Consider the following 18,775-nt stretch of genomic DNA (forward strand, 5'->3'; position numbering starts at 1 on the left):
CCTATGCCTTTTAATTGGAGCATTTAGTCCATTGACGTTTAAAGTAGCTATTGATAAGTATGTACTTACTGACGTTTTTTAACTTTTGTTTTCAGATTTTTAGTACTCCTTCTCTGTTCCTTTCTTCTTCCATACAGAATTGCTCGTCTCTTTAGTTTGACCTCTGCCTGAAAGCTGTACTCTTTAACTCCCCTCCTCCCTCATTTTATGTTGTTGATATCATATCTAACCTCTTTTTTGTGCATTTGTATCCATTACCCTCTTATCATGGAAATAGATAATTTTTCCTATTTGTGGTCTTCTCTTTTCCCCTTAAATCAGTCCCTTTCACATTTCTTGTAGTACTGGTTTCTTGGTGACAAACTCCTTCAATTTTTGCTTGTCTGGGAAACTTTTTCTCTCTCCTTCCATTTTGAATAAGAGGATTGCCGGGTAGAGTATTTTTGGCTGTAAGTTTTTTCCTTTTAGCACTTTAAATATATTGTGCCACTCTCCTCTAGCCTGTAAGGTTTCTGCTGAGAAGTCAGCTGATAGCCTTATGGGGTTTCCTTTGTATGTAACTTGTCTTTCTCTGGCAGATTTAGGATTCTCTCTTTATCTTTAATTCTAGACATTTTGATTATGATGTGTCTTGGTGTGGGCCTCTTTGGGTTTATCTTGTTTGGGGCTCTCTGTGCTTCCCTTACATGGATGTCTGTTTCCTTCCTTAGGTAAGGGAAGTTTTCAGCGATTATTTCTTCAAATAGATTCTCTGTCCCTTTGTCTCACTCTTCTCCTTCTGGGACACCTATAACACGGATGTTAGTGTGCTTGATGTTGTCCCAGATGTCCTTTAGACTGTCCTCACTCTTTTTAACTCTTTTTTCTTTTACCTGTTCAGCTTGGGTGATTTTTTCTACTCATTCATCCAGCTCACAGATCCGTTCTTCTGTATCCTCTACTCTGCTTTTGAGTCCCCCTAGTGAATTTTTCATTTCCAGTATTTTATTCTTCATTTCTGATTCATTGTTTTATATATCTTCCATTTCTTTGTTGACATTCTCACTGAGTTCATCTATTCTTCTCCCCAGATTAGTGAGCATCCTTAATGTTCTTTGTTTTAACTCTCTGTCGGGTAGGTTGCTCATTTCTGTTTCACTTAGGTCCTTTTCTGGGGTTTTGTCCTCTTCCCTTACTTGGAATGCATTCCTTTGCCTCCTCATTTTGCCTCTTTCCCTCTGCTTGTGTCTATGTGTTAGGTAGGTCAACTATGTCTCCTGCTCTTGGATAGGTGACATTATATAAGTGATGTCTTAGGAGGCCTGAACTGTGCTTCCCTCAGTTCTCTATGTTCCAGGAGTGACCCCTATGAGGGCTAAGTGTGTCCTTCTGTTGTGGTGTGTTTGCTCTCCCTGTAGGTGCCCAGGGAGGCTGAGTTATGCCCCTGGCCAGCTGTTGTAATGCTCAGCTGCTTGTAGTTGTTGGGGGCCCTTCAGTCTCTTTATCCGGTGTGGGGAGCCCCAGCACCGTTGGCTGCAAGTTCTAACACCACACTTGTGTTGCAGTATTTCTTTTAAGTGAGTATGCCCCCAGTGTTTCAGGTTGTTAGGCTCAGGGGCTTACAATTGCTATAAGCCTCCAGCCTTTAGGTCTCTTGTCACCTCTCTGAGGATTGCAGCTGGGTGGGGCTGGCATCAGGCACGGGAGTACCCCATTGTCTCAGGCTTTGGAAGGTTGTCGCTCTTTGAGAAGCACCAGTCTTCTGCAGCTGATTAAGACCTGCAGCCCACAGGTCCACACACAGTCCTGCCCCGTGTGCATGCCCCAACCTCCTGAAGTGGACCCAGTCTCTCCACGGCAGGAGCCCCACACACTCCACCACCGCCCTACACTCTCTGCCTGCTCCTTGTGCACTCACTGCCCCACTGAAGTGGGCTCAGTAACCAGGCTGCAGAGAATCCAGTCACCAATCTATGCAGGCCCACAAGTTGCCTGAGGGCTTGTTGTTGGGTGGGGCCAGCCTCTAGGGTGGGCTGCCTGCCCTGGCTCTGCTGGATTAAATCCGTGCTCTAGTGTGTGGGGCACACCTCGGCTAGCAGGACCCAGGGAGAACTCCAATGGCATCTGTGTCAGCACGCCCACACCAGGCCGCAACAATGTCTGCCGCCAATGTCCCAGTCCCTTGAGAGGTCTCACCTCTCACTGTGATTCACTCAGAGCCTATCAGGTGATCTCTTTTCACCAAAGCACTGTGTACCTTCCGTTCTGGTGATTTTAGGTTGCTTTCCAAAAGGGGTGAGTTTGCACATGGGCCCTTTAAGAGCCGGTTTTAATTTCTTTGTTAACCAGCTTTTCTGGGGGTACTCCCCAATGTTTTAGTAGCAGAGAAAGTAAGATATTATGCCACTTGTCTCAATTGTGCTGGGCCCACTCAATGCCTGTTGTGGGGCACTCCCCGGATCAGGGCCCCACTCCTCCCGGGAAGGCTGTGTACCTTTGGGCTGCTCCTAGGCAGCCATGAAGCTGGCAGCTTGTGGAGGTGGAGTTTTTCCTCTCCAGAAGGGAGTTTCTGCCTCTTCCACCTCAGTTAGGATTGTCGTTCATTGCAGGAGTTCCTCTTATCTAGTTTTCAGTTCTGTCTCAGGGGTAATTTTTCCACGAGCAGTTGTAAATTGGCTGTGTCCCTGGGAAGGGGTGAGTTCAGAGTCTGCCTATGCCGCCATCTTGACTTCTCTCCTAGAGCTCATTTTTAAATGTCAAATATATTTCATGAAATCACATATATAGGTATATTATTAAATATATATCTTTTTATATATACTAAAATAACAAGAAATAATGTTTGCTAGATAAAGACATTAAAATTTCCAACATATACTCTACACTCTTTTGGATAATATAATATAATAAATGACAAGGATATTTTTCCCAGAAAAATTATCTATTATCCCAAAGACGTAAAGCAACTGACTTTTTGGTTTTGTGTAAATGATCTTGCATACGTATGCATTTTATTTTCTATGGTTTCAGTCTTATTGTATACATGCGTAAAATGTTCTGAACTAATTCAGCAGAGAGGAAAAAAAATCCTTACATCTGGTCTCAGATCTGCTACCAATAGAACAGTCTTGGCAATTTTTTTTTGCTTCTGATAGCTCACCTATAAAATGATGATAATGGACAAGATACTGTCCCAGACATAATCCAATCTCAATATTTCATGATTTTATGAAAATAGACACATTTAAACTTTATTTTTTAATGAAATCAAAAGTCTTGTGCCAGCCTGGTGGCGCAAGCAGTCAAGTGCACGCACTCCACTGTGGCAACCCGGGGTCGCTGGTTCAGATCCCGGGCATGCACTGACACACCGCTTGGCAAGCCATGCTGTGGCGGCCTCCCATATAATGTGCAGGAAGTTGGGCACGGATGTTAGCCCAGGGCCAGTCTTCCTCAGCAAAGAAAGAGGAGGATTGTCAGATGTTAGCACAGGGCTGATGCTCCTCACAAAAAAAAAAAAAAAGAAAGAAATCAAAAGTCTTAAAATGACAAGTCATTAAAAATTTGTCTATGTACACATATATATAATCTCAAAAGGATATAGATTGTAGACTGAAAAGTCATAAACAGAATTAGCAAATAAGAATTTATCTTTTAGGGGTTTAGTAAGAATGCTGCACAAAAAGATGAAACTAAAATAGAGCAGTTGAAAAAGATCGAGTGGTTAGGAGATTCCAACATACATGCCCCACTAATTCCAAAAAAGACAATAGAAGAGATATTGGATAAGCAATGGATGAAGAGTTAATAGTGGGGAATTTTATAATAGAAGAAACTTTATGAATCCTCAGATTTAAAGAATATGGAGCAAGAAGAATACAAATAATGAAGAAAAATGAATAAATAAACTCTACACCTGGAAAAATCATAATGAAACTGCAACCTCAAGGATAAGGAGAAAAAAATTTTCACAGCTTCGGCACAAAAAGTTTACCTGCAAGGGCAATTAATATTGAGAGCATACTTTTAATGAATGAAAATAGATTCCAGAAGACAGTGGATAAATGTCTTAGAAGTTCTGAAGGTAAATAATTGTGAAAGTAGAAATCAGTATTCAGCCAGCTTCATTTAAAACATTAGAGTAAATATGAAAAATTCAATGCAATGTAGATTACTTGTTCGTACCACAGTGCAAATTTAAAAGTTCCAACATGCACACACAAACACACACTCATATATATCTTATTATTTGGCCCTGAAAGTACCTTTCAAAATGTAAAGCATGCATTAAATCAGAAAGTACTTAGAAATGGGTGTCAATGAAAGCTATATATCAAACTTGTGGGATGTAGCTAAGTGGTACTTAGAGATAAATTTATAGCTTCAAGTATATCTAATTTTTAATGGAAATGTAAACACTTAACTGAAAGAGTTAGAAAAAAAGAGAATAGAACCAAAGGAAGAAGATAGAAGGAATTAATAAATTAAAAAAAGATAATGACAGATTATAACAACAACAAAATCAATAGCCAGTTCTTTGAAAAGAAAAAAATAATAATTAAATAGAAAATTGCCTAGCAAAAATGGTCAACATAGAAAAATCAATTACTGTCTTTATTTCTCTTTTCCCATTTTGCTTAAATCTGATCCAATCAGGCATTTGCCTTTAGCACTCCATCAAAACTGCTATAGTAAAGATCACCAGTGATCTCCTCATTGCAAATTCTAGGAGTCAACTTTCAGCTGGTTCTGTTTCTCTGGAGAACCTTGACTGATATACTCAACGTATCTAAAACTGAATTTCTGATCTTTCCCTAAAAGCTGATCCACAGGAAGGTTTTAACATTTCAATTGATGTCAATTCCATCCTTAAAGTTACTCAGGCTAAAAAATTTGGAATCATTTTTGACTCAATTTTTTCCCCTCAGATCCTACATCCATTTTGTCAGTAGATCCTTTTGATTCTACTTTTAAAAGATATCCACTATCTAACCACTTATCACCACTTCATATCTTACCTGGATTACTGCAAGTCTCCTAATAGATTTCCTTCTTTCTTCCTTTTCTCCAAAAGGACTAGCCTCAACAGAGCAGTCAGAGTGTACCTTCTAAAAAATACAAGTGAAATCATGTTACTCTTCTGCTCAAAATCCTTCAATGTCCCTCCATTTTACTCAGAGCAAAACACAAATTTTTTATTAAAGCTTGTAAGACTCTATGATCATATTCCCCATTATTTTTCTGACATTCTTTTAGATTACTTATCCTTCATTCTCTTTGCTCCAGCTACCATGACCTCATTGCTGTTCTTCTAGCATATCAGGCACACGCTTCCCTTAGAGATATACTCTAGTTATTCCCTATGTCTAGAGTTCTTTTCCCCAGTTATCCGTTTGCCTCACTCTCTAATCTTCAGTCATTGCTTAAGTCTCATCTTCTCAATGAGGCCTGCCCTGGTCACCCCATTCCATACTGCAAACTGTCCCTCATCTTGGCCTTCTCAAACTCCCTTCTCCTGCTCTACTTTTATTTCCATAATACTTACCACCCTCTAATGTACTACATTATTTATTTACTTATATATGTACTTAATTGTTTATACTTACTTGTCTGTCTTCCCCCGCCCTGAACCCTAACTAGAAAGCAAACTCTGCAAGGTCAGGAACATTGCCTATTTTATTTCCTGATGTATTCCCAGCACAGAGAACATTCCCTGGCACATTGAAGGCACTCAATAAATATTGGTTGAAATAATGAATTAGAATGATGGGTGTGGAATACTGATTGTGGTGAGTTGTATAGAAAACAGTAGGTAGGTATATGAAGATTGCAAAAGTAGTCTATTTTTGTCTTAAAACTTGGCTATAAAGGGAAAGAAGCCTAATGTAATAGAATAGATGACAGATTCACTACAAGTTATTTTTTCTTTTCTGTTTGATTTATTTTTTTTCTTTGGATTTTTTCCAGATGGAAAATGCTGACTGCTTTATTAGTGAGAGAGAAATTTTAAATATAAAAGAAAAAATGTATAGTTGATGGAGGCAGGTCCATGAGAATGAGGGAGAAGATCAGAGTCTAAGAAAATGAAGGAAGGATATTTAATTTGCTGTAATGTTATGGGGAAATGTAAGAATGGATTTGGATAAAGACATCTTTATTTGTAGAAGGCCAATATTTTGAATGCATTTCTACTACTTTCCATTACATCTATTTTCTCTATGAAATAGAAGACATTCTTACTGAAAGAAAGTTTGGATTTAAGTGTTTGGAGAGTGATAGCTTTGAAAGAATATACAAGGTTAGAAGAACAACTAGATAACAGAGGACCAAAGCAAAAAATTGCAACCAGGAAATATCAGCTACACACTATGTTTGTATCACCACTATTGGATATTGACATCAAGAAATCACCTCTTCTCTAAATGAGTAACTTAGGAATTGACAAGTAGGATCAAATGTATGATAATCTTAGTGCTCATTAAATACTGGGAATCTTAAAAAAAAAAAGGGAGACTACACCATTTCAGCTACAAATTTATGGTTTAAAATGGAAATTCTCATTCAGGAAATATGAAAAATAGAAAACTACATTCAAAATAGGTTTTAATTGCTATGTAGTCACAACTGTGAATCTAAGTGGAATTTTTTGGCAGTTTCCACAAGTGAAGGGATAAAACTAGATCTTGAATTATTTTCTCTGGGAAAACTCAGCACCATGTTTTGAGGACACTGAAACCACCCATGCGGGAAGGAACTAAGGCCTCCTGCCAACAACCAGCACCGACTTGCCAGTTATGGGAGTGAGCCATCTTGGAAGCAGATCATCTTGCCCCATTCCAGCCTTCAGATGACTGCAACCACAGCCAACATCCTGCAGCCTCATGACAGACCCCAAACCAGCAACGCTGCTGACAAATTTATGACCCACCAAAAGTGCAAAGGATAATAATAATAATAAAATGTCTGAATCTGTCTTTTAAACTACCTCCTATAATAAAATTAGGCCACCTACTGTAGCTTCAGTTTCTCACTATTATATCCCCTCCTTAACAAACCATTCTTACATTCACCTAGATAAGTAAATAGAGAAGTAAAGGTATTAGTAGTGTTACTTGTTTTTATCAGTATTGGGCAAAAAAATACAAAAACACTTTTTCTTATCTTTTTTTCCCCAAGAAATGAAAGACATTCACACCAGCTCATGAAAGAGTAAGAAAACATCCTTAATATTCCACTTCATTCACTAGGGTTTTATCCTATACTCCTCCATGCTTCCTTTTAAATCACATTGTCTTTTTTTGCCTTCAAAGGTTGGGCACTTCTTTTAAGCTCATAAATTTTGTGTTTAGAAATATAAACAAAGGAAACACAAAATAGATAAACTATTTCCTATTTTTTAACCTCCCTTTGATCACCAATTGAATCATTTCTCTAAGAACTATATAAGATTTACTCATATTATATTTGATTTATTATAATTGGCTCCTCCTTTAATGCTGCATTAAGTTGCTTAAATTTGGAACATTTCTATAATCTGAAAATAGAGCGTCTTAATTCATAAAATAGTACGCAAAAATAAATGTTATATTTTGAAGGAACATAAAAATATTCATATATACAACATAAACATTTGCTAGAAATGTACGATTTAATTTTATAGTGAATATTGAGTAAAAGTTCTGTTTGAATCAGCATTTTAAATGAGTGACCTAACAGACAAATCTTTGAGCTTCTATATATGGTTTTTTTTTGTTTAACTTTAGTATTCCAAGAAGCTTTTGGCAGATGAATCCATTCTAACATAATCTTTTAATCCACATTTCATAAAAGGGCATCAGTAAGTGAATAGTCAGCTTCTTAGGCTCAGAATGTTGTATTTGCCCATACTTATAATATAGAATGATAACTAGTCTGCGAGTTAAGCCATTTTGAGCAGAACCTGACCCTGTTTGTGACTTTCTTTCCACAATTTACTTGTTTCAATATTTTTCCTTGGGAAGAATTATCCAGTTGATTACAATACTCTTATTCTCACATTTCCACAATCTTAAAGACTGTCTTAAAGATGTGCTTCAGAGTGTCTTTGAAACGTTACTTCTGTTCACTTTACTAATAGCTGTAATTAAAAAGCCATACGTAGAAGAATTATAGACTCTTCTTCAAAACTAGAAAGAAATATCAATATAATTCTATGAAGTAGGTGATGACATTTATTTCCTTTAATTTAGTGGTTACCATAACTTGTAAACACGGAAAAGAACAAAATATTGGCAACAAATACTATTTTTGCTTAGCTAACTTTTATTGTTTAAAAAAATGTGATTTTTTGTGGTATGTCTACACAATTGAATACTTCTCAACAATAAAAAAGAATGACTACTGAAGCATGCAAGAATATGGATGAATCTCAAATGCATTGCTAAGTTGAAGAAGCTAGACCCAGATGGCAACATACTGTAAAATTCCACTTGTGTGAAATCCTAGAAAGGGCAGAACTATAGTTATGGAAAGCACATCAGTGGATGCCAAGGGCCAGAATTAGGAGGCGGAGATTGATGGTAAAAGAGCACAAGGGAAATTTCGGGCGTGATGAAAATATTCCGTATGTCATTATTGCGGTCCCAGTTATATGACTTCACATTTGTCAAAACTCTTTGAATTATACACCTAAAATTGATTAATTTTTTGTGTGTCAATTATACCTCAATAAAACTAACTTTTTAAAATGTGCCTTTGGATGAATATCTCAGTCTCTACAAATAAACTGCAAAGAGGGGAACTTACAGTTTGAAAGAGAATTAAAAGGCACATCGACCAACTGCAATCTATGGAAATTTTTTGGAAACAGATTCAACAGAACTAATAAATAGTAGAAAAAAATATATATTTATAGAAGCAATTAGAAATTTTATCCTGACTGTATATTTGATACTATGAAGGAATTGTTAATTTTATTTTTAAGGTGTGAAAATAATACTGTGACTGTTACAAAAAAAAAAAGAGTCCTCATCTTTTAAAGCTACATACTGAAGTATTTACAATATTTGAAATTTGCTTCAAAATAATATGGGAAAGAGTGAAGTGGATAGTGTATGAGTGAAAGAAAATTAGTCATGAGTTGTAAACTTTTGAAGCAAAGTGATGAGTATATAGGGTGTCATTGGGCTATTCTGTCCATTTAGATGTATGTTTAAAATTTTCTATAATAAAAATATATAAAAATGACTGCAAGGGGAACATTTTTCTCCATTTCCCTAGTTCCAACAAAAGTCTAGTTCTGAAATAAGGCATAATTATTGTATTACCTGTGCACTTTTCTAAAGTGACTATTCAGAGTCATACCACTTACTAAGATGACTCACTGTTAGTATGATATTGTTTCATTTACGAATTATGAGACACAGAGCTCACATAGAAAATTTTATTAATTTATTTTTTATTAAATAATTTTATATATAGTTTTATGATTAATTTCAAAATTAACACCTATGTAGCTACCACCCAGATAGAAAAATTAATAATTCCAGCACCTCACAAGCCTTCCTTGCGTCTCTCACGAATCACAGCTCAAACTTGCCATAACTATTACCCTGATTTTTGGAATGTTTTTCTTTGCTTTTCTTTATAGTTTTACCTCTTATCTATATATGGTTTGAAAAGCATGGTTTGAATTTTCCTGTTTAGAAATTACAAGACTGTGTCTTTCTTTTTTAATAACTATAAGTATAAAGAGTTGTGTTTTTATGTTCTTTTGTCATTTTGATTGAGCCAACATATTGACATGCCTAGAAGACATTTTGAAGTTTGGAAAATAGCACGTAAAGCTAGCCTATGTTAATGTTTATGAAGACAAATAAACCAGGATTATTAATTTCATCTAAAAAATGAATAGACCAAAGGTCATCAATGAAGCCATGAAAATTAAATAATACGAATTTAGGCAATCCAAGTTAAAGATCACTTTTCCATTTTAAAAAACATGAACAAGAGTGATGGGCTCTGGCAACATCAGCATCCCAGTCTACAGAAAGGTAATTTTTAAAAGCATCTTAATGACATCATAGAAGAAAAAATATATTTTTAAAGCAGAGATTCATAAAAACAAAATATACTTAACATATTAAGTAATCATTATCAATTGTTTGTAATAGTCTTATCATCATTGTATTAAGACTAAGTCCTTATATATATGTATATATTATTTGCTTATTTATTTATTTTTCCCCCCACAACCAGACTTCATCTGTTATAAATATAAAATATTTATATTTTATACATAAGAGAAGAGAACCTAAGTTTTATTTTTTTCTTAGGTCCTTATAGAGAATGTTTTGTTGCTTTTTGCTTAAAGAAGTCATATCATACTAGTATTTTCTCTCCAGAAGCTGAGTATTCATGAGTAAGAATACAGCAAATAGAAGTGATATATTTTCAAACATACATTTGCATTTGATTTGATAACATTTAAACTTCCTGAATTTTAGCTTCCAAAGTAAATGTTTGTTCTTTTTTTTGAATAAATATAAGCAGGAGATAAGCTAAAATGATCACAGCAAAGGAGATAATCACATTTAAGCACCTGTGACTGGTTCATTTTCCTGATTGTTCTGATTTGTTTTGATTTGATTTTTGACAAAGCTTGAGAGCTACTCACAGAGTTTTTAAATTTTATTTTTTATTTCTTCAAAAACTTTCATAGGCCTTCAAAGCTATCTGCTGGCAAGTGGCACCCTCAAAACAACTGAGTGTGATTATTTCATTATTCTTTCATTCACTCACTTGTCATTCCAGTTTTATCGTCTGAAATACTACACCCTGCATTATATTTTTAAATTCAGAAATAAGTAAAATAAATAAATAAATTGACCAAAGTAGCTTTAGATAGTATGGAGTGTTCACATTCCGATTCACTCACCAACCGTTACGATGAGGTCAATTTCAAAACTTTAAAAAGGTTTAAAGGCCGCTTTGGTTATGCAGTAAGGACAAGATTCCAAGTACGGAGAGGCATAACAATGTTAGTCACAGTTATTGAACTATAATTAAATGGCAAGCACTATGCTAAGTGGTTTGTATATATTTTAACTCTAACAATTATATGAGGTAGGTATGTTAATTATCTACATTTTACTGATGGGAAAATAGAGGGTCAGAAAGGGTTAAGTAACTGCTTCAAAATTATACAGATGGTATTAGTGAACCAAGATTCTAAACCAATGTTTGAATACAGTATCTGTCATAACTCACTTTAATATATTGCCTCAAAAACCTCACTTGGCAGCTACAATTAGAAAATCAGAGAATGGTGGTTGAAATAGTAAGCTGAATGTTAGAAACTTGCACTATTTTGAAAACTAAAACTTTATTTAAAGACTAATACATCCCAAGTAGATTCAAATCTTGTCTTTTACATTTTACTGGCTGTGTAACAAATTATTTCTCTGAACTTTAGTTTCCCTTTATATAAAATGCCTATAAAAACTCCTTTCTATGGTTTTTGTGAAGATTAAATGAAATAGTACATTCAGGGCTAATATTCATTAGGTTTATACCAAAACAAACAAATGCTTGATGATTGGTGAATAGGTGCTTTTAGGCTCCTTCATCCTTCCACAAATGTACCCTTGTCCCTCTACCCTCTACCTCCTCACAATTCAGCATCAAATGGAATCATGTCTGCCAGGGCAGAAAGCCCCCAGGACCCTACAATAGCACTGAGCCAGCCTCATTCTTGATTAATTTTTGCCCATCCTCTACTGATAAATACTTTGAATGTTAAACCGTATATACATATGTAAAGAATCCAATGCAGAGCCAGGAACACAGTGGATACTTAATAAATCTTGTCTACTATGGCATTATTATGATGTATTAATTTCTAAATTTTACAGGTGAGAAAACTGTCTGAGAAAGATCACTCAGTTTTCCCAAAGTAACATAGCTTATGAATGGTAGAGCTGAGATTTGAACCCAGAACTGTCTGATACCAAAGGATGTTCTTTTCCACTATACCACAATGTCTCTTGACTTTAAAAAAAATAAAAAATAAGAACTTCACAGAGAAAATAAAGGAAAACAAACCATGCTATCTAAATCCTCCCAATAATAATGCATTTTAATTATTCCTGTGTGTTTGTCAACTAAAACAATCAAATAAGTTGCATAAAATATGCAGCATAGTAAAAGATAGCTATAGAGAGGAATTAACACTAGGTCTTCAATAGAGAATTGTCATATATTTGGCATGAATATTTTTTTCTGTATTGGTTGTCTTCATAGTTGGAAGTGACAATAAAATTGAGGCAGGTGTGAAAATTATTCAGAAATAAACAAATGTCACTGGGGACTTGAATGTGTCCCTGAAAAGGTTTTATATCTCCTTTCCTTCTGTTGCTCCATTATCACAGAAAATAAAATTTTGAAATCAAGAAAAGTTGTTAAACATTTGAATGAACGTTTCATTTTAAAGGCCTGACATGCTAAGATTACTTGTGCTGTGCTTACAAAATGTCTATGGAAAAATCATATTTTGTATGGCTTACATGCACTAAAATGTAAAATAATTTTAACATTTCTCTCTAATTATTTGCTAAAATTTATGTTGTCATTCACTTGGCTTTTTTCCCCAACTATTTTCTCCAACTCTTTCTCACTTTCTCACTTTCCCTGTACTCAACCACACAAATGGCCTTAGATGATCCAAGTAAAATAGATCCAGAATTAGATAAATCCATCAAGTTTAAGTTAGCATTGCAATTCCTCTTAAACAAGTCATATTGTTATTATTATTAACAGCTTTTTTAAATATAACTAATCATAAAATTCACCCTTTTAGTGTGTACAAGTAACTTTTAGTTTTTAATATTTTCACAAAAGTGGGCGACAATCACCATTAATTCCCAAAGATTTTCATCACACTGAAAGAAAGCTCATACTCATTAGCAGTCATTCCCCATTCCCTCCTTAAGAATAATGTTGCTATGAACATTAATGTACAAGTTTTTTGTGGACTAAGTTTTTATTTCTTTTGAGTATGTGGGGGATCAGAATTTCCTACCCCAAAATGTGTTTCTCTGGCACCATAATTTTTAAGAACAAAAGACTCAGATAGAGAGACTCAGATAGAGACTTTGACCTTCCTCCTAACTGACAAAAAGAATTTAAGATAGAAGGCCTGTCCCAGGAAGGAGCTAACATCATACATAGTTATAGGTGTGGTAGACTGAGAGGAACCTTGATAAGCCTATTTTTATCAAAGTTCTGTCTCAGGTCACATTGTCTATAGGTGGCCCAGCAAACATTTGTTTACTAAACATTTGCATTTGCATCTCCATGTAAATTGCATTCCTCCCCTTTGAAGTCTCAAACCACTACCTCCAACACCCTCCTTTCTCTTTAGCTGAAGATGGTATTTAAGGGGATGGCTTCTCCTATGCATATATGTTATTAAACTTTGTTTGATTTTCTCCTATTAGTCTGTCTCTTGTCAATTTAATTCTTAGACCAGCCAGAAGAACCTAGAGGGTAGGGGAATAGTTTTTCCTCCCCTACAAGTACATGACAAGAAGTAGAATTGCTCGGCCACATGAAAATTCCAGGTTTAACATTTTTACAAACCACCAAACTATTTTCTACAGTAGCTGCAACATCTTACATTCCCACCAGCAATGTATGAGGGTTCCAATTTCTCTACATCTTCACCAACACTTCTTATTCTCTGTCTTTTGTGTGTGTGTGTGAGGAATATTAGCCCTGAGCTAACATCCATTGCCAATCTTCCTCTTTTTGCTGAGGAAGGTTGGCTGTGGGCTAACATCCGTGCCCATCTTCCTCTACTTTATATGGGACAACACCACAGCATGGCTTGACAAGCAGTGTGTCGGTCCGCACTCAGGATCCGAACCTGTGAACCCTGGACCACCAAAGTGGAGCATGCAAACTTAACCGCTACACCACCAGGCCAGTCTCTTATTTTGTCTTTTTGTTATAAGCTTCCTAATGGTTGTGAAGTGATATCTCATTGTGGTTTTAATTTGCACTTCCCTAATGACTAATAATGTTGAGCATCTTTTCATGTACTTACTCCTTTATTTAGAAATTTTTTTTTTTTACTATTTTGAACATATTTATAACAGCAAATTTAAAGTCTTTATCTAGTAAATCCAACATACAGACTTCCTAAAGGACAGTATCTATTGACTTTTTTGTTTGTTTGGCCTGTATATGAGCCATACTTCCCTGTTTCCTTGTGTCTCATAATTTTTTTGGTAAACTGGACATTTTATATAATAAAAATGTGGCAACTCTGGAAACTAGATTCTCCTCCTATCTAGAGTTTGCTGCTCCTGTTTGTATAGTGACTTTCCTGGACTATTTCTGTAAAGTTTATATTCCCTCTTACGTGTGGCCACTGAAGTCTGTTCAGTTAGCTTAGTGGTCTGTTAATGATTGTTGGGCAGAGATTTGCTGAAGTGCCATGAACTGTTATATGTCCCACCTTTTGCCCAGGGGCTCTGTATATGTGTTGAGGCATGCCTTCACTGCTCGGGTAGTTTATAGATCTACATTTTCACTCACTTTCTGGTTGCACTAAGCCTCAAGGTCATAGATAACTAAGAGATTAGGGCCTTCTCAGATCCTCACTGGACATGTGTGCAGGCTTGCCCATAAACATATCAGAGCTTGTCAAAGCCCCCCATGTACACATCACTCCGCAGATCTTTCTTTTAATTTTTGGCCAGGCTCTTGATTGCTTCAAATGGCATCAACATCCAAGGCAGCTGAAATGTTAAACAAATGCCATTCATCTTTTTTCTAAAAATGCCCTGGAGATAAGGCTTTTCCCACTGAGTAAGCTCTGTGTTAGGTTAAATACAATGATCTCTGTGAATGAGATCTTTTCAGGGTGTTTCCAAACAGTTCAGATAGTGACAATTCTTTGAGGATGAGGCCTTCTGATGAGCTCCAAACCCCTTCTGCCTCCTCCACTGGAAGCTAGTCTGGTGTTTTCACAGATACTGTAGTAGCGAGGCTGCTGGTTTTACAGCCTGTTGTAGAGTTGGGGGAAAGGGCATGAGAATAGGACAAGTTACATTGCAACAAAGTTTGTTGTTCTTTGCAAGATTCACTCATTTTTCTTGAAATAAATGCTTCTCAGATTGTTGCAAAATTTTCTCAATTTCCAAAATTCTGTAAAAGTTGATTGTGATCATTTTTGCCATTGTTCTCACTGCTTTATGGAGGAGTGAATTTTCAGAGCTCCTTACTCTACCATTCTGGAAATCTGACCTTCAAGACATATTTTGTGACAGTAAACAATAGATATTTTTCAATATTCAATCATTTGAATGTTACTTTCATTTCTAATCTAAAGTAAAATACATTTTAATATTTATTTTCAACTATCTGTTTTTGAAGTCTAATGCAATTTTGAAATAAATGATTCTTTCCTGAAAAGCCCTTGGTTTATCATTCAATAGCCCTATATTTAATATAATTGATAAAGCTTTCTGAGATTTCACATTTGTTACCATTTCAAAATTTCTTTTCATTTGACATTTAGCATGCTGGACATTACTGTGCTATTTTAGATGTATTAAGAATGTATTTATTTTGTGGGCTGGCCCCGTGGCTTAGCGGTTAAGTGCGTGCGCTTTGCTGCTGGCAGACTGAGTTCGGATCCCGGTCGTGCACCGACACACCGCTTCTCCGGCCATGCTGAAGACGCGTCCTACATACAGCAACTAGAAGGATGTGCAACTATGACATACAACTATCTACTGGGGCTTTGGGGAAGAAAAAAAGGAGGAGGATTGGCAATAGATGTTAGCTCAGAGCCGGTCTTCCTCAGCAAAGGAGGAGGATTAGCACAGATGTTAGCTCAGTGCTGATCTCCCTCACAAAAAAAAAAAAAGGAAAAAGAGAAAGAATGTATTTTGATTTCCATACTAAACATTAAAGCTTAAGTCTACAATGTAGGCATACATACAAAGTAATTTTAAAATACATTTATTTTTATGTAGACTCATTATTTTACAGTGCTATTTACAAGTGAATCTCATTTTTTAGCATTGTGATATGTCTAATTACATTCATAAAAGCTTACAGCTTTCATGTCATTTCTCTCATATAATTGTTGCCAAATGTTTCAAAAATCTTTTAGAGAAGAGTGATATGTGTGTTTAATGTCCTATATGCTCACTCTATTCATAACAAAATATTTTGAATTGAGAAAAGCAAGATGAATCCATGATGGAGTGAAAGCAATACCTATTTTATTTTTCCCTTTGTGGATTGACCTAAATCATGAGTTTTGACCAATTTTCTTCACTGTCTATTGTAGCAGTTGAGCATTTTTAGTGGTGCTTCTCAATATTATCCTTTTTTTGGGTTATAAAATTGCTTTGAGGCTAAAAAAATAGTCCATTATCATATAATTTATTGAAGCTTTTAAAAGAGTCTCCAATATTTGGAACTGTTCAAAGGAAGCCTGAATAATGGAAACTAGCTGAACTAGAGAATGGGAAAAAGTGTCTACCTTGGCTTTCTGTCATGCTAGATGTTTAATTATAACTTTTTTTTAATTTATTTTTGTGTGTGAGGAAGATCAGCCTTCAGCTAACATCTAAGTCCAATCTTTCTCTTTTTTGCTGAGGAAGACTGTCCCTGGGCTAACATCCCGTGCCCATCTTCCTCTACTTTATATGGGATGCCGCAACAGCATGGCCTGACAAGTGGTGCATCGGTGAGCACCCAGGATCCGAACCTGTGAACCCAGGGCCCCTGCAGCGGAGCACGTGCACTTAACTGCTGTGCCACAGGGGTGGCCCCTAATTATAATTATTTTACATGTGAATGATCAGAAAAGAAAGACAGTCAGAAACTTTGAAAAGTTTCCCTGGTATAACCTTATAGATTTTAAAGGACTCTCTGCATGTGTCTATATCTTTGCTACTCGTCGTATTTATGCCCATCTTTATGCTTACCAGAGATCACACAGTGCTTTATCTGCTGTCTCTGAAAACAAATGCTGTCAAGAGTATAAAATCCACAGCATGCTTTACATTTTATCATTTTCTTCCCATTTTTATGAAATACTGTATTATTTTGTTTTATTTTTGCATGTTAATTTTCAGATTCCAGGATCATTTGGTCCAGTTTTACATGGCTATTTGAGCTACTGTAAGATAACAATTATTCTGTCTTTTCAGTACTCACTTGTTATAGATGGTGGTTGTCACGATTAAATAAGTTTATGTGTGTATAGTATTTAGAAGAGTATCCTATAGTAATTGTTATAATAAAAAGATTAATAATAATCCTTTCCCTGATGTTTGGTTGGCTTCCTAGACTTTTGTTTTAGACAAACATGTTATTTTAGGATATTTATTTTTATTTAGAAAAAGGAAACAAGCCAAGATGCAGTACACAGAATACTGAAGTGTATAAACATTTTAAATTATCTGAATATATTATCTCAAATAAGTTTCTCCTTGCCCTCCTGGCTGGTTAATTTCTCTGCTACAACCAAAGCTTGAAGAGAGCCCAAAGCCTCTGGATCCAGAAACATAGCACTTGATATCACACACTGTCACAATTGACAGCACTGCCCCTTGTCAGACATAAACTAGTCAACCAGAAATCTCAACTATCTATTATTCAGGGTGAGTTCCATTTTAGGACACTGCCCTCAGACAGAGGTGACAGTTTTCTTCTGTATTTATTTAGGAGTGTCAAATTCAATATTCTGGAACTTGTCAATCCTTATCACTGCTTCTCTTGAGTGGTTTAGAACCTACTTGTGCTAATCATGTCCTGATGAACTGTTTTAATAGCCCGATATTGTACATACTGTTTTGTGTCATGCAGATCCCCCATTCAGAAATAAGGCACATAACGACCCTCACCCTCAATCTGTACCAGGTGTATTGTATGCTGGTTGCTCATAGCTGAACTGCACTATAGGCATTGCTTTCAGTGGAGGGAAGCTGATTCATTCCAATTTATGTACCCACCCTGGGGAAGCTGGCACCTAAGGACTGATACAAACCTATCACATTGCCTCAATTCACTGCATCTTTAACATAAATCTTTTTCAGTCATAACAAAGTATCTTGTAGCCACACTCTAGATTTGATCTTTGTCATGAGGTCACTTCTTACTTTGAGAGTCTTTTGCTTTCTAAAGTGGATGGGGATGAGAAATGGTTTATTTTTAAACATGGCTTATTTGCATTTTCTCTGAACTTTACCTGAAAACAGAATTGTTCTTTTAGCTTATTTGTTTCTATCCATACGTTATCATAAGCAGCTAAGAGAAACCAGTTAACACTTCCCTCCCACATTCTGTCTGGAATTTTTTTTTTGTTTTTAGCCAAACTCACCAAATCGTTAGGTATAGTTTAGATTTACATGTAAACATAAGTAATGCTAATGCCAAAATTTCTGCCACTAAATAATAGATGTTGTCATTTTACAAGCATCAAATAATAATTTCATCATATTCTTTAAGCTCTCATCAACAGTCAACTTGAGGTTTTTCTTGCTCTCATTAAGAGTCTCCTCAAGGTCTTTCTTGTTCCATCTCACCATCTGGTCTCAAAATTAATGACATATATTTTAGAATTTGATAAACATAAGTGAGATGTTACCACCTCACTTTCAGTTCTGGTTATCAATTGTTGAGCAAAAAACTCACTCCAAATTGGTTTAAAACAACAATCACTTATTTTGCTAATTAATGTAATATTTTGTTATAGTTTTGAGGAGATAGCTTATCTCGGCTCAAATGGGATCAG

The 18,775-nt window shown here is 35.7% G+C and overlaps 1 long non-coding RNA gene across 4 annotated transcripts in view; it reads right to left on the minus strand.

The window, feature by feature from the left end:
• Positions 1–613: 613 nt before the first annotated feature.
• LOC131401207 (uncharacterized) overlaps positions 614–18,775 on the minus strand; it is a 131,028-nt gene continuing 112,866 nt past the window's right edge. For 2 of the 4 annotated variants that reach the window (XR_009217595.1, XR_009217592.1), the window contains exons 3-4: positions 4,998–5,087; positions 614–3,482 (exon numbers count right to left, since the gene is read on the minus strand). This is a non-coding gene — a long non-coding RNA (uncharacterized LOC131401207). The remainder of the gene's footprint in view (positions 3,483–4,997; positions 5,088–18,775) is intronic. The other 2 variants (XR_009217593.1, XR_009217594.1) reach the window with 2 other exon arrangements.

The sequence above is a fragment of the Diceros bicornis genome, chromosome X, assembly GCF_020826845.1.
Source record: "Diceros bicornis minor isolate mBicDic1 chromosome X, mDicBic1.mat.cur, whole genome shotgun sequence".
Lineage (NCBI taxonomy): Eukaryota > Metazoa > Chordata > Mammalia > Perissodactyla > Rhinocerotidae > Diceros > Diceros bicornis.